This window comes from Podarcis bocagei (genome assembly GCF_964188305.1).
Source record: "Podarcis bocagei genome assembly, chromosome: 8".
In the NCBI taxonomy this organism is placed as follows: Eukaryota; Metazoa; Chordata; class Lepidosauria; order Squamata; family Lacertidae; genus Podarcis; species Podarcis bocagei.
In genome coordinates this window covers 32,057,398-32,073,573 of record NC_138133.1, presented here as the reverse complement: position 1 = coordinate 32,073,573, position 16,176 = coordinate 32,057,398, and the positions used below count along the sequence as shown (strand labels likewise).

The 16,176-nt window shown below is 41.5% G+C and overlaps 1 long non-coding RNA gene across 1 annotated transcript; it reads left to right on the top strand.

Annotated features, from left to right (window-relative positions):
- Positions 1 to 1,885: 1,885 nt before the first annotated feature.
- On the top strand, positions 1,886 to 15,467 carry LOC308594025. The gene is made up of 3 exons (XR_014011237.1): positions 1,886 to 5,374; positions 8,131 to 8,244; positions 15,283 to 15,467. It is a non-coding gene; the product is annotated as an uncharacterized lncRNA (long non-coding RNA).
- The last annotated feature ends 709 nt before the right edge of the window (positions 15,468 to 16,176 follow it).

The window sequence follows — 16,176 nt, the reverse complement described above, 5'->3', positions numbered from 1 at the left end:
TGGCTGTGGGGCGACCCCCCCCCCGCGGAGTGCCTTCTTGTCACCCCCCTCAGAGATGGCACCCGGGGTGGACCACTCCCTCCTTCCGCCACTGGTTGTAAGAGGCATGGAATATCTCTACGTTTGCTGGTGCTAAAAGCAGCATACAGGTTTTGGGTGTGTGAGGGGAGGAGACAGGAGTGTGTGTGTGTGTGTGTGTGTGTGTGTGTGTGTGTTTACAGGGCCATTAAATATATACATGTGTGGTTCCATGGCAAACTATGCATTTAACATAGAATATATAGTTCTAGAGCTCAGGGCTCATCTTTCTCCAGAGCAGCAGGTATCAGTCCCCCACCCTGAACCACAGCTGTCAACGTTTCCCCTTTTTTAAGGGAAATTCCCTTATTCCGAATAGGATTCCTCGCAAGAAAAGGGAAAAGTTGACAGGTATGCCCTGACCACTTCAATTCCAAACCATAGTTCATATTTCAGTATCCTTTTCTAGTGTGAAGGAAGTGCTTGTGGTTTTGAGAAGCGCCCCTTTAACTCATAAATGAATAGGGGAAAATTAGGCTGGGCAACACCGTGTTATGAAAATCCTGAATCCTAGGCTAGGGCCTTGTTTGGCTGCTCAGTGGTTCTGGCAGGTAAAAAAATGGCATCAGCGTATCAGGAAAAAAATCAGTCAAGTAAAGGGCCACATACAGACCGTTTTTGAAATCCTTTCGTGGACTACTTGAATGGCTCTCCTTGGCTACCAGGAGCATGTGAAGCACAGTTTGAGAACCTCTGAAGTACAGTACATTCCATCATCATCATCATCATCATCATCATCATCATCATCATTTCTCAGAATCCCCCAGGAAGATGAGTTTATTGTTAAGCAAGTCTGGGAATTGTAGTTCTGTGAGGGGAATAGTGGTCTCCTAACAGCAACTCCTAACAGCAACTCCCATAATTCATTTTGGGAATCTACGGCTGTTTAAAGTGGTATATTACTATTTTAAAAGTATAATGCGGATGGTTGACGTGTGGAAGCTTGGGCAACAGAATTTCTGTTCCTTTCCATCTCTGAAAGGCTGGAGACAGCACCTGTGCTACCCTGATACGTTTTTTTGTTTTGTTCTACTTTTTCCATAACACGCCCCTTTTCTGCCAAGCAGCTCAAGGCAGTCCCTGCCTTTTTATTCTCACAACAACCCTGTGACGTAGGTTAGGCTGAGAAAGAATATCAGGCCCAAGGCCACATAGTGAGCTGAATGGGGATTTGAACCTGTGTTTCCCAGGCCCTGTTCCAACACTTACACAACATTGAAATGAACCTGTGACCTAACTAACTGCATGGAGAAAGGAATTGCTTTTATGGTGTAAACATATATTTCATCCTATTGTTACTTCTGGTCAAATATGATTTGCAGGGTCCCCTCCCAAAAAAACAACACCTTGCAAACCTTGTGTTCTAGAAGGAAAAGTGGGATGATCTACCAGGAACAGCTTTCGGAGAGCGAATTATCTGTTTCCAGTCCTACTCTAACAATCACCCACTGCTTTCTTTCATATTCTAGGTGCTGCTTTGTTTTTAAAAATCTTACACTACATCCTTCCTGCTCACAATGTGCCTTTTGCTACCACCTTTTATTTCTAAATTCACAACATCTGAGCAGACTTATCCATCCCTTTGAAAAGGCAACAGGGGACTTTATACAGCTCCCCTGTAATAAGCTCTGCAGTTTCAGAATTATTACACATTTTGAAACGAGTTCTCTTCTTTGTCTTTTAAAAAGAAAATAAAAACTGTGTATTATTTCCCCCAGTTTCATATTTAGAAAAGAATGAAAGCCACAGTTCTGAATTATCTATAACTTGATTTTCTTTATTAATAATAAAAATTGGTAACAGCTTATCAGATACTTGCATAGACATGCATAATATATGTGGTGAAACATGCATTCTCTGCCTGCACACGCGTCTTGATAATGCACTGTTTGAAACAAAAGGAATAGTAAAGGCTATTGTGGTGGAGAAATGCTGCTACGGAGAGCTGCAGTTAACATGATTTTACTAGGGTTTCCAAACCCTTGAAATAATAATAGTCATAATAATGTCATCAGGGTCTGCGGACACATATTATTTCCACCATAATAAGAGTTTGTTTTCAGCACTCTGGAAATCATCGTTCCTGTCGAACGGCAGTGAAAGCTTCCTGGGCAAGACTTCGGAAATGGTTATATAACCCCAGCAAACCATTCAAGCTAAGGTCTTGCTGCGACCCTGGCAAGCTTTGAAGCACTGCTCTCTCACTCAACGTGAAAAACAAGCAGCCACACAGCTTAAAGGGATCCTTGAGATGGGCTGCCCTCCTCCTCTTGACAACCCCCCTCCACACAACATGAATGTAACAACTGTAGTTTGTCATTTTGCCCTTCCTTTTCTGAGGGAAAAAATGCTAGTGATTTCTTTTGACTTAAACTGGGCATTCAGAAAGCTGTTTTTTATTAATGAACCATATTAAGCCACCAGTGAAAAGCTCCCTGACTCTGTTTAAATAACAGGCTATGATTCCTCCCACCCCCTCCCTTTGGCTCCACAGCTATTAATTGAGGAGCTTCTTTGTTTTTTTCCTAATGAAGCTAACAGAACACATCTGTCAGGTGCTCGTATTCTTCACCCGTCTATAGTATGTAATAGCCCAGCTGGAGGCTATAATGCTGCACAATACCCCTGGCCGTTACAGCAACTATTTATTCCTGGGCTTTTCCTCAGATAGGGATTTGGTAAAAAAAAGAGAGAGAGAAAAGTCTGAAATTTGGGCCTAATTGCTGTTTACACAGCGATAGACACCTGTTCTAGCTAAGACCCTGGCTCGTGAATCCCACACCTCAGACCTTGGGGAAAGCGGAGGGGGAAATTTCAATCGGCTGCCAGTTTAGACACTGAGAAGTTTTCCGAGTGCTTTGTATGCTAAAATGTACAAATGTGACTTGATCTATGTCCAATATTTGACATAACACCGCGTTGGTGTTGGGGATGTGTTTGTTTGAAGGCTAAAAGGGACATAGTGGGAACTAAATATTGTCACACACACACACAATTGTGGTTTTTTTATCTTAATTTTTTTTTTTTTAAAAAACAACCAGTCACAGTTTCCTGTTTCTGCTGCTGTGAAGCATCGCTGTTAGTAGCTAAGAGCCAGATTGTATGCAGTGCTAGGGCTGCTTTAATAAGAGGTATGAATTATGCTCTCAAACAGGGATTTTTGTTTGTGGGATAAAGCTCATAGACATGTGGATGATGCCCTGTGAATTAACCAAAATTGGATAAATAAAGGGAGCATAAGAAAAGGCTTGCTGGAACAGACCAAAGGCCCATTGGCAGGGGGTGCCTTGGTTTTGGATGAATCCCTAATCTCAAAGCAAAGCAGGGTGCCTTAAGAGGGATTTGGGGCATCTCGGAGCAGAGAGGGATCTTTAAGAGGTGGCATATACCAAAGTGGAATTGCTTTTTAAGGAAAAAATGCTGCAAACAAGCATCTGCTGAAAGCAAAAGGCATGGTATCATAATGCCAGGGTGAGGTGGTAGGGAAGGGGAGAGCAAACATCAGAGTGGGGAGAGAGGGCTCAGAAGAAGAGCTCCGTTGTGGCTGTTGGGTCAAACTTGTAAGAAAAGGTGCAATTATTTCCGCCAGAAAGGAACCACCCCAAAACGGCTCCTAACACAACTCCCCGAGACCTATTTGTCTGCCATTTGGCAGGTTTCTTGTCTGACCTAAGTAACTCATGTATTGATTATTACTTTTCATGGTCCAGTGATGAGCACCAGTAGTTAAAGGGTTCCCTAGTAAGCCTGGGCTTAAGCTATACCCTGTTTGTTATCTTCCCAAGAAGGAAAAACAACAATATTTGCAGCATACCCTCCAACATTTCTCAGACAAAAATAGGGACGCCCCATTCCATAATGATAATTTTACTATCCATACCCCACACATCTTACTGGGTTGCCCCAGCCACTCTGGGAAACTTCCAACATACCGTATTTTTCGCTCTATAAGACCCACCCGACCATAAGACGCACCTAGTTTTTAGAGGAGGAAAACAAGAAAAAAAATATTTAGAATCAAATGTTGTTGAAGAGGCTTTGCTGTTCTGGCTTCAGCGATAGCTGCGCAGCCTGCATTAGCTCCATAAGACGCACACACATTTACCCTTACTTTTTAGGAGGGAAAAAGTGTGTCTTATAGAGCGAAAAATACGGTATATAAAAACATAATAAAACATTAAACATTTTTTTTAAAACCTCCTATGTTTAGGGAGATTTGATCTCTCTCAGCATCAGTGTCCCTGTAGAGTTTTTGGAAGTGTGTCTCCCAGGTCATTGGCGAGATGTGACAATCTGCCATTGGCGGCTTACTAGTATGGAGGAGTGTTATGGTCTTCCAGAAAAGGGCAGGATTGTTGGATTTGGCTACATGAATAACCCGTGTCCAGTTCTTTGTTGCTGCTTCCTTTTTCTTCCAGGTCAGCAGTTTTTTGTATTGCCTTTTGTGATACAGGAGATCCATTGTGGAGGCTGGGGTTGTATTGGACATGAAGGCTTGGTGTTCACGGCTTTTTGGCCATTGATATGGTCCTTGTCAAACCATGGCTTGGAGTGGTGTTTTTGGCATCTCCTGTCAGTTCCATGACTATTGCTGAGAGGCTGATGTTATTCTCAGGTTAGGTCCTTGTAAGCCATCAGGAGGCTTACCTGATTAGTGTATATTTCCAGTATCGTCTAGGTTTGGCAAACTCCTCTAGAGTGAAAGGCCACACTCAAGGTAGCCCCATGTGGCTTAGTTATAGTCAACCTATTAATGGAAGGAACTTGGTGTAATAAAACCATACATGATTCTAATATAAGTTAGCAGCCTCTCCAATGCAGTTCAGAGCTCAAATTGATTAAAATGCAATTAGGCCATAAAGCTCGCTGTTTATTACCTCAGCTGTTTGTCAAAGGCATAGAGCAAAAGGAAGGGTTTGTTTCCCCATCTCTCCTTTTTTCCTCTTCTTTTTCTTGTGGGTTTATTTCTGATCAGTGCCAAGCACACTCATTAGCCGGGTACAGGGCAGAAATAAAATGTTATTGCTGTGCCACTTAATCCGTAGTCCAATCAGAGGGCAGTATTCTCTACAGCTGTCAAGGGAGGATTGCAGGCAGTTTTTCGAAACTTTTATTTTCCATTCACTAGTGCCTGAGAGCTACTGGACAGATACATTCCTGCAGCTGAAATGGCCGATGTTCCGACTGATTGTTGTCCTGTGATCGCTGGTTATTCAGAAACTGAAAATAAGATAAAGGCAGTTAAAGGAAGAGGATGGGAAAACGAGAGCAGCAAGTTCTAACAATTAACTGGAAGGTGAGCTTGCATACAAACGAAGAAATATTTTATTTACACATGTGTACACCACCCAATAACCTAACATTATCTGGGCAGAGAGCAAGTAAATTTACAAGCCATAGTTGAAAACAACAACAGTGAAGCAAATCATCACAATGGTACATGGAATAGCTAAAGGGCATTTTTCACATATGAAGCATAAATTGGCTCTAATGGCTGCAACATACCATGCATGCCACCTCAGTCTCCAAGCAGTGCCAGATTCCAGAGATTCCAGGCCCATACCAAGTGATCAACTTTCCTTTTGGAAATGAGGCACCGCAGAGACTGTGTTGTCTTTATGACATATGGTTTATTTACATACGGATATAACCTGAGCCTATGATGGAGGGGTTCACAGCATAAACACTCCCAAAGTGTCTTGTTTCTCCCATAGCTGCAGGCTTGGATTCAAGCAGAAATCAAACATTGCTTTGGATCTCTCTCCAGCTTGCTGCCTTCCATCTAGGTCACATCACTGCTCCCCAAACTCCCTACTCTAAACTCTGTTGAGGGAGGAGTCGCCACCAATTTGCCATCTCGCACGGAGCACCTTAATTCCACTTAATGGCTTATCACACAGGCTATCACATGGCTAGGAGGCTAGCTTAACTATTCCAAGTATTAGAACTGATTAAATTCTAACACTTGCTGGATCCAAGGATTAGAGGGGTATGGCACCCAACTCAGCACCCTAAACTGATAACAATATATTTGATTTATCGTTTGAATTCTCACCCACATTTACAGTGTTCATAGCTGACCTGAAAAAGCAAGGGAGGCTCAAATGCTTTATAGACAGTTGTAGATAGATAAACAGCTATATAAAATGCAATTATTTGTGTGATTCTCTGAGAGTAAGCCTGGCTGAACTCAGAAGAACTTGCTTCTAAATAAGCATGCATAAGATGTCACTTGTGGAATCATCCAACCTTGGACTCTTTAATAGTGCCCTTAAATGCCAAGCTTTTAAATGTGTTTCATTGGGATTTTGCAGTTTGAATCCCCTGCTCTCCTTGCTTTGAACCCTTTTAAATTTTCTTAAATGTTATACACAATGTTTTATATTCTTTCCCCATGACTGTACTGTTTTGTGCAGGGTAGTTGCACTTGCTAGGGTGGAATATTCCCAAACAAGTCTTATAATTAATGATGAAGGAAAAGAAACAGTAAGGGCTGATATGGACATTTGTTATAGAAGCAGGTCACATTTTAAGAGCTAAAACTATGAACTTTTTTGAAACAAAGAGATGTGTAAAGAACTCGGTTCAGTTGCTGGAGTGTGCTGGGATGCTGAGGTTAGTGATGGGGAAAGGGAACAATTCTTACTCCATCTCTCTGCCTTGGGGCTCACAAAGATGGATGGGTTACAGCCAGAGACAGAAATTAATTTCCTATGGGAATAAACAGAAATACAGAGGGAAGTTGGGGTCATTTGAGGACAGGTAATAATGAAATTAGAGTTAATGAAGATTAGAGGACACCGGACCCAGCTGGGCTCCCCCTAGGGTTCTAAGGGGGCTTCTCACTGGAAAAATGTATTGGAAAGAAAATATGGGAAGCATGTTACAACTGCAGCCTGATCCAAAGGGTAGGAAAACCCCCAACAACCTTGGGCTGTTCAAACCTAACTTTTCAGCATTTTACAAGAAATACAGCTCCCCCCCCTTTTTTTGCCCCTTAAGCCCCATGTAATAAACAGGCTGCTTCTGGCCAGAGATCCGTATAGACCAATATTGTATAGAATAATGTATTCTAAGCATGCCCCCTTGACTACTAGTATCTTATAAGGCACTAGAAATTTTCTCTCCTCTAAAAAGCAAACATCTGCTTAACATAATTTAGAATGCAGTAGAGTAAAAATCTTATCTTCTTGCATTTCAGTGGGAAAATCTCAGTGACTTTGATGAGGTCATATTTTTTATTCTTTTTCTTTTCTTTTTAGAAACTAAAATCATCAGGTAGGAAAATATTTCACGATTTCTGAAATAAACTATATAATGGCCTGGTGTATACAACCGTAAGCTAAACCAGGGCTTACTGAGACTGTACAGTGGTACCTCAGGTTAAGAACTTACCGGTAATTCGTTCCGGATGTCCGTTCTTAACCTGAAACTGTTCTTAACCTGAAGCACCACTTTAGCTAATGGGGCCTCCTGCTGCTGCCGCGCTGCCACTGCACTATTTCTGTTCTCATCCTGAAACAAAGTCCTTAACCCGAGGTAATATTTCCGGGTTAGTGGAGTCTGTAACCTCAAGCGTATGTAACCTGAAGCGTATGTAACCCAAGGTACCACTGTACAAAAGTGCAGGGAGCTTGGAGCTACATTGATCTCCCCTGGTCCCATTTAATGGCACTCCATAGCGAGCTGAGCTGATGTTTGACATAGTTTGTCATTTGAACTATGACTCGTGGTTAAACTCTAACCCCAAGCTGTAGTCCAGGACAAACCTAGTTAGTGAGGAAGCAACATGCTAAGCTAAACCTTGTCTTAGCTTGGCATAGCAGAGCATAAGAGGATGGGAATAACAGAGCGGCTGTGAGCTCATCTCTAGAAATTGCACTTTTTTGTGATCTCAGTAAGCTATGGTTTGTCTTACTGTGCCATACAAACCAACTCAATGTATGTACTTAGGCCAATGTAAAATTCTTCTGTGAAATGTTGCTACTCATCCTGAGCTGCCTCTTGCTTTTTCCAAGCTCCTTGAAAGTTTTTCTTCCTTCCTCTTTGCAGGAATCTTCAAATTTGCCTCAAAAATTCATGTTACAGGAAAGCCTTGCCTCAGCTACTATTTACACCAACCATAGGCTTTCAGCAGAACATCCACTGCCAGTACTGCAAAGACTGGTAAGTGGCCATTAATGTTTTCTGAAGATGCCAGGTAGGTATGAGCGGAACGTGGCCAAAACATTTATTAGTCTTATTAAATTATTTTTGCTTACCTAAAAAGGAACCCTCAAAACTGACTTTGTGTTTTGGCTATGACAACATTTGTAATATGTATTGTATCGTGAGAAGCATATTGTACAGTGTGAAGGTGGCGCAAAGGATTGCACAGCTCCATAGCTGTAGTAGTACCCACCATAGCGGAGAAAGGAGTAGCTTCAGCAACTCATTTTAGGCCATTTTCTCCCCACACTTTTCAGAACCCAGGTGACATTGCTATCTTTGGTTTCATTAGCCTTGAGAGAACAAGATTAAGACACAAAAATGATTGATGGAGTTAAAGTCCTTCTGATACATTATTTCCACTCCATTTGAAATCTGATGCTCTCATAATGGTTGGCCATTTGTGACATTGGTTCCACATTAATGCTCCACAGAGAAGGTGAGGGTAACCTAAGGGTCCTTTTATCATGAAGAAATTGAGAAAGATTCTTCCATGTCTCAGTACAAGTACGGTGACTATTCCTAGACTATTGCCATCCATATAAGAGTTGGTTTTTCACAAACTTCAGAGAGTTGGCATCTTCTTCAATGTCACATGATGTGGGATTGATTCCTTTCTCATGCTTTTGTTACACCCTTTTATGAGATCTCTACTTTTTATGGAACACCCTAATAAAACGTTAATGAAAAAATACTTCTGTTACCCCTGTCATCAGATGTTCTAGGTTGTTCAACATTTTGAGTTTATAGAAAGTACACACACACACACACACTTTACAAATGCGTGTGTTTGTCAGAATTCAATGCAGAGAGTCTGCCTGCCTGCTCTGCAAAAGTTAACAAGCAGCAAGAGAAAGCATAGCTATTGTACTTCCTGGTCTACCAGATCTTTTCCAGCTGCAGCAATCAAGACTGAGTTTTGCCCTATAGTAGGCTGGGGTGGGCATGGTGGTCAGTGGTAGAACAGGGCAGGCAGTGCATTAGCTGCAACCTTTCCCATGTGTAGCTTTTCACTTGGGTTAACACATGCCACTCATGTTTACTCTGGTCTGGAGTATAGAGAATGCAGGTAAACTGGTGAGTAGTGAGATTACTGCCTTATAACTGCAAGTAGTCTTGAGGCTCTTTTGGAATCTTCCAGCTCTGTGATTCTGTAGTTTTAAAGCCATTCTGTCCCGCCCCCGAAACAACCATTTGTCTGGTGAGTGGGGGTTTCAAAGAGCAGCCTGAAAGGGCATTCCTTGAGCACCCTTGATTGTGAAAGATGTTATACGCTGGCAGTGTCCCTTGGGCATGGTCAATACAGGGCTGAAAAGATCTCCTCAGCTTGCAGCCAGGGAACTCAAAGACACTCAGGCGGCTTCTTAAAAGGCTTGTATTGTTATATGCTTACACATGTAAAAGAGCATACCAGATTGTTAATCTACAGGGAATGTATGTGTGCATGAATGTGTGTGTGTTGGAGTAGGAGCATTTATTCCTGCAAGTATCCATTTGCATTCTAAAGTAGTACGCTCCAGACATAGGCTTACTACTCTTGATGGATAATGGAGCTGACCTGCCACAGGTGTTTTCAGTGTAGTAGCATACTCTTCAACATTTCTACAATGAAAATAGGGACGTCCTATTCCATTACAGTGGTACCTTGGTTTACGAACTTAATCCGTTCCAGAAGTCCATTCTTAAACCAAAGCGTTCTTTCCCATAGCAGCGGGGGACTCAGTTTACAAATGGAACACACTCAAATGGATGCGGAACATGTTCTGCTTCCAAGGCAAAGTTCACAAACCAAAACACCCACTTCCAGGTTTGCAGTACTCTTAATCCAAGTTGTTCATAAACTAAGCTGTTCTTAAACCAAGGTATCACTGTGTTGTTGTTGTTGTACCTCACCAATCTGACTGTGTTACCCCAGCCACTCTGGGCAGCTTCCCACATATAAAAACATAATAAAACATTAAACCTGTCTTCTAAAGGTTGTATAGTTACTTATCAGCTTGACTGGGGGATAACTCCATACTCTCCAACACCTCTCTGATGAAAATAGGGATGTCCTGAGGAAAAACAGGACATTCTGGGATCAAGTCAGAAACCGGGATGGCTTCTGTAAATACGGGACTGTCCCTGGAAAATAGGGACAGCTGGAGGGTCTGTAGTAGGCCCTAAGCAGTGGTACACTTGGGTAATTTAGACTCTGGTTGTACAGGTTCACCTTTGGACAAAATTGTAATGTGTATTACCTCACTTATGCCAATGTTCTTACTTCGCCTTTTCCTCATTCTGTTGAATGGGACCCTAGACTCCCCATCCCCCAAGTCCTGTCAAGTTCTCCACTGACCCTAAGGTTAAATATATCAAGCTATTTGATCTTAAATACCTACCATAAGTATGCTTGCATGCCCCGACAATGAGTATAATACATGGAAGAAGGTTTGCCTGCAATCAATAACATGTATATTATTTTTTTGCCAAAAATCAATATAACTTGTTTTCCACGTAATGTATTTACTAGGCCCAATTGGTGGTAGCTGTTAGCATTTGATTGATATTTTGTTAAATATGCACACCCAAATTTTACCTCCTCTTTTCTTCTTCTTCTTCTTCCTCCTCTCATAGTAAATTTAAGCACTATAACACAAACTCCTTTGGCAATTTATGGCACTGGCAAGAAATGAACTGAGTTCAGAGATAAACATTTATTTCATCTCTCCTCGCGAGTGGGAACATAAAGCCATTTTATTTCTGAGTATTCAGTAGGATTTTACCCTGAGGCATGTCCGTGTCAAGGAATATAGGGCAATTTTTACTATGGTAACCTGTTCTGAAAACACAGCCTTCCGTTTTGTGAAAATTTCAATTAGCAGCAAAATCACTTTGAAAATAGTAGAACCATTCAAAGTATGCTGCAGTTACTAGGCTGCCATTCAAGCAAGAGATGTAAATATAAAACAAAGCGGTAAAGGCTGGCGAAACATCTGGTAATATAATTTTGCAGACATTGTTTCTGCTTCTTTGTTTAGCTTTCATTGATTTGTTTCTCCCTTTTATAATAAAACGAATTCCTCCCAAACAAAGGCTTATATCTGTTCTCATTTTAGGTAGACTTGGATTTGCAGGCTTGTGATGGGACAAGGCAATTGTAGCCTTTAATCAGACTACAGAAAATAGAGTTCACACTAGAGATTTCACACAGCAGTGGCATGACATGAGAAGTGCTTTCCAAATCCTCCCTCCTGTGAAATTGCTAAATAGAGAGGGAGTCTTTTCCATTTTGGAAAATTGGTAGTCTTGGTGGTGCCCATAGGCAACCCCTGGGGAGCATCTATAGCCAAGCGAATGCGTCAGGGACACTCCAAGACCTTTTGCTGCCTGAGGCAAAGGACAAGATGACACCTCCCACAACTTCATGTACAGAAGTCAACAAGCCTGCAGTTGAATATGTCTTCAACACAGGCAACAGTGAGCATCCTCTATCATGCCATAATGCACCAGGCTAGCTTACAAGGTGCGTGGCAAGCCATACTGACACCCACACAGGAAGAAGAAAGGAGGAATCTCCAGTGTTCAGGGCAAAGTTTATTAGCCCCAATGCATTTTGGGAGAATTTTATCTTCATGACACTCTTATCCATGACACTCTTATTCTGTCCTAGAAGAAAGATTTGTTCTGAAATGCACTGGGCCTGATAACTTCCAGGTATCCAGGAAAAGGATATTCTCCTTTCTTTTTTCTATGATTGGTACTTTCCCTTTCGTTTTTCTTCTTCAGAAGTGTCAGTTCCCAACATTCTGTGACACTCTACAATGATCATGAAATAGACTCTGGGATGCAGATAGGAGCAACAGTCTGGATTCACAATAGTTTGAGTCACTGGAGACACCAGGGGCCTGGAACGGGTTTAACCCCAAGTACACTCTTTTGACTCTACCTCCCCCGATGAGCGAGCAGTTGTGGTATTCTATTAGGGGGAAAGTGAAGCAGGTGAGGGGAAAACGTGCCTTCTGCCCCCTCAGACACGGCAGCCTGGTTCTCACTGACAGGACTCCCATGGAAGAAAGGGTGGAACGTAATGCATAACCCAAGGGGAGAGGCAATGTGTCTCAGTGGAAAGAAGCACTTGGAGAAATTCAGTATTTCCCAAGGGTTCCTGCATTATTCAAATGACATACATGTTGCTAGTGAAATAATAACTGAAGCTGTACTCTTGAGGACCATGCAAACAGTTTTGTGCACACAGGCAGGGCCTCTTTTTAAAAATTTCCTACCAACAATACCTGCATTTTTCAGATTGACAAACCATTTTAGAAAGTGGGGAGCATCTGACGGTAGCTTATGATGCACTGCGGAGAACTAATATTTGGGAGTGCGGAGAGATCAAAAGCCCCACCACATGTGCCCCTCAAAGGTTGTCTCAGGATTGTCGCCTCAGGGAACTGAGTCACTTAAAAGTTGAATGCTTCTCTCTCAGATGGAGATGGGGCTCAGGGCAAAGTAGTCCAGCAAGCTATGCTTTCTTCATGGCCATTGACTGTGATTTGTGGACAGTGTCTTCCATAGGAGCCTAGAGATTTTAATTTGTAAACACTCCTTTACTCATCCTCTGGACATTAAAGTGCACCTGGAGGCAAGATTATGAAAGCATTCTCAAGCCTTCAGTAAAAGAAAGAAGGAATATGGAGGGGCAGTTTTAAACTCTGTGCTTTGATCTCGAAGCTGCCTTTGCAAATTGCTGTTTGATTTGGGCAAAGTAAGTTTCAAATTGATTGGATGTGCCGTGTGATCCTAAACATGTTTACTGAGAAGTAGTCCATGGAGTGCTGTGGTGTTTGCTCCCTAATAAGATACAACTTTGTCTGGCCTTAGCCTGATAATCTAGGGTGGTTCAGTCAGGGGTTTGCAGGAATGTTTTGGCAGTTCTGTATGCTGTTTCATTTTGCTTGTGGTAGTAAGCCTCTAACACTGATTAACTGAATAAAAATATAAAATATATAATAATAATAATAATTTTTTTAAAAAAATAAAAAATAAAAAAATTGTCCAGTAGCACCTTATAGACCAACTAAGTTTGTTCTATACCAGATGTTCTTCTTCAGATACCAGATACTGATTAACTGAGTTAATGTGATGGGCACATAATATTGTTCACAAATATTCCAGCTAACCAATGTGGGAGCAGGCGGGAGCTGTGGGAATGTTAACAGTCCAGATTCTGTGAAGGCAAAGCAAGTTTTCAGTTTGGCTGGGATTAAAACTTCACACAAGCACAGATCTTCAAAAAAAACACACACAAAAAAGTCCAAAGGTAACATTAATCAAAGATAACTCACACCCATATAAAACTATATACAACATAACCAAAATAACAGATTTCTGAGGCAGATCACAACATGCCCCTTTTATTAAAACAATTGTATATTTTAGGGGACTGCAGTGACCACAATATTCACTTTGTACCTGTATTTTATAGTATTGGGATGCCTGTCCTGTTTCAGATCTGCTCTGCGTTGTTCTGATCAGATTTGTGATCTGGAATGAGATCTGATTTTTTAAATGTGAGCTTTGTTTTGCCCACATTGATTACAATGGGGGATCCAAAAAGGGCTGTAACCTTTCCCCCCCTTTTTACTGTGAAAAGTGGATGAATTTGTAGGCAAAGGAGCCCCTCTCGAGTGGATTAATCATACCAAATTTCAAACAAATCAATCAATTCGCTTTTGTTTAGCTTAAAGAACATTTTAAAAGTCTATAACTTAAAACAAATTTCTGTCAGAATTTAATATGAGTTGCAGGCATGGTCACCATTTCTGAAGAGGGAATGAACTAAAAGATTGGAGCAGTGTTTCTCCAATAAGGGCAGCCTTCCACACTTACATGCTGGCTGGGGCTGATGGGAGTTGTAGTCCAAAACACCTGGAGGGCATCAGAATGGCGGAGGCAGCCATGATGGCAATGGCAATGTAACATATGCCCCAATTCTCTGAGCAGTGAAAAGTCCAAAGGTTCAGGGGTTACCCAGGTTGGGTTCACTTTGGAAAGAGGTTACTGGCAAAGACTGAATATAGATGGAGATACACAATTTTAATAGCCCAACAAACAGCCCAAGTCCACTCTTCCCATATCACATCTCAAAGGTCACATTCCCTCCTGGGCAACATTCTGAAGGCCACATGCCACTGGTGCTTGGGGCCAGCAGCAAATGTGAGTCTTACCTTTCATCAGTGGGCTACATTCTCACCATGCAAAAGGAAGAGGTTTCAAAACAAGTGCGCGTACACCCACCCGCCCTCCAATATTCCTCAGGTGAAAATAGGGACATTTGTAGTTTTAATGTCATATTCTTATTTTTGCTTTGTGAGCAAAAAGGGAACTTTTCTTATACGGCAACAATATAAGTGTGCGTAAGTAAGTAAGTAAGTAAATAAATAAATAAATACTTTTATGTATTTTTCTGCTTGTAGATTTCATTTTTTAGGGTGCTGGTGCAATGCCTTAATTGTCCCCCAATCAATTTATTTCATTTGTGCTTTTAAAAAATCTAATCAACCAAATGTTATCTGGCTGCTTAAGAGGTTTCTCTTAATGCGCTAATGCATCTCTTGATATGATAAACTCATATTTGGAATGAGATTTCAATCGGATTCTTTCAAATTCCATCCATTACATTTTCTCTTCCTTTGGCTGAATTCATCATGACTGTTCCAGTCTAACGATGCCCACTGGTGATCTACTCTTGTCTTCCACACAGAGGTGGGTACTGCTCAGTGATGGAATAAGATACGCGTACATAACTCATGCCGCTCTTGGGGGTTCGTCCCTAGATGAAAGGCGTCATTATAACAATGTGATCATTATCATTATCATGAAAAATCTTCTTAAGGAAGCGATTCCACCTTCTGCTTCTGACACCTCATTTCTCTGTTGTCTCCAGAGCCCCCTTTGTATCTCCTAGGAGCGTCAGTTCACATCTTAATCTCTTTATGTGTAATCTCATTACAGATAATCCCATTTGCTGAAGATGTCAGGAGTACCTCGCCTCTATGTGAGGAAGGATTTCTACTCATCATCTCACTTTGTAACCGATCCCAGATACATTTATTGTATAAACAGTCTAGCTGGAGTGGGAATCTCCCTCAGGTTGGAGTTGTCTATGCTCTGCTGGTATAAAAAATATGTCGGGGAGATTCAGAATAGTTGGGATGTGGTGGGAGGGTGGGGGAGAGATACTGTCTTTTCCTTTCCAATTACTCTCAGCAAAATGACTCACTATTTACACTAGGTGGAGAGGGAATTTGTGATATTTTCCCAGCTAAAAGAACAAGATTTATAAAGTAATTAAAAACAAAAAGCTCTGAATGACTTTTAGAGACTCATTTATCTTGGACCCAGTCAGTCTTGTAGAAGAAGACACAGTGTGAGCCGTCCTTACTTTGATTCGGTGTGTTGTTTTGTTTAAAGTCAATTGCTGTTTTCATCTTGTCAGTTTGGGGGAGGATATAGAGGTCTCTCAGTTTGTAAAATGGGCCACAGTAGGTAACCAATGATGAGCTCCGGGAAGTAAAGGCCTTGAGGGGTGGAGGGCAGGATGACAGGGATAAAAACAAACGAACTTGGACGATAAATGATATGTGCAGCAGTTTGGGTGTGTGTGTGGAATGCTACTTCTTATGTTGTTTCCTCTAACATACTAATTCTTAATGCTGTTGAGTGGGCTACTATCACTGATTTTGTTTAAAGATAAAAAATCTGAAACCTAATATTCTTATTAATAAGGGGGGGTGTGGAATAAAAAAAACCCCCAGTCACTTTCATTTGATGGTTTTGTTGGGGGGTGGGGAGATGTTTGTACCACTCACTGACTGGCTAATGAATAATCAGATTTCACAGCTTGAG